A 1,141-nucleotide genomic window follows, 5' to 3' on the forward strand; every position below is an offset into this window, starting at 1 on the left:
GTTAATAGTTAAACTTTTCCATATTTTGAATCAAATTATTTAATTAATTATAAAAAAAAGAAAAGAAAAAAAAATTGAACAATCAATGTGAATAGTATCAAAAATGGGAAAATATTAAATGAACAGATAAATGAAATGAGCAGTTTTGCTTTTGGACATTAATTATATGCGACATATTTAAATTGTCAAATTTAAATTGACAAATATTAAAATGACATAAATTGAATATTTCCAAAAATTAACTCTTTCAATCCAAACTGTTAAAAATTATTAATTTCGAATTTTTTTTCCCAATAAGAAAAGGAAAGAAACTAAAATGTGATTAACGTGCAAAAAAAAAGAAAAAAAGATAAGAAATTAAAATTGAAATACTGATAGTAAATAGAATAATAATAATATTACATGGATAGGTTTTGATGAGAAAAAAATAATCATTTATAAAAAATGTTAATAATATGTTTAAAAAATTTTATCAATCATGTTAAATTAGCAATAAAATAAATTAGAAAATGATGCTTAAAAAAATTTTGTCCCATCATTTAGCTTCATTAATCAAATTATTAGCATATTTCGGGTTTCGGCTCTAATCAAACAATTATTTTAATTGATAATAAGTAAAAATTTTTTGTAAATTTTAATTTAAAATAAAAAATTTTGCTCGAAAAAAAAAAGGAAGCAAAGAAAGGAAAAAATATAAATTATGCTCTAAGTTTTTTTTTTTTTTTTTACACCATCAAATATTTGTTTTTTGTATTTGATGCTAATGAAAGCTTCTGTTCATCACTTTTAATATTGCTATCATATTCAATACGAATTATTCAAACAGTGTTGTTTGCATTTAGTCAACTCAATTCAAATTTAATCTCAAAATTTTAACTTTCAAAAAATAAGTATTAAATTTAAAATTTGAAAAAATAAGAAATGGAGGAAGAAAGAAATTGCCCATATTTCCTTCCTTTTTTTCTTTTTACCTTTCTATAAAGTTTTTTTTATCACTTGTAAAATGATTATTTAATGCAAAAAAAAAAAATTACCAACCATCATTGATTTAATGAAAAACAAAAAAAAAAAAAAAGAAAGAAAAAATTAGCAAAGAAACAAATGACATTCATTTAATAGATGACATCTTTTTTTAAAAAAA

The sequence above is a fragment of the Loa loa genome, assembly GCF_000183805.2.
Source record: "Loa loa unplaced genomic scaffold supercont3.677, whole genome shotgun sequence".
NCBI lineage: Eukaryota > Metazoa > Nematoda > Chromadorea > Rhabditida > Onchocercidae > Loa > Loa loa.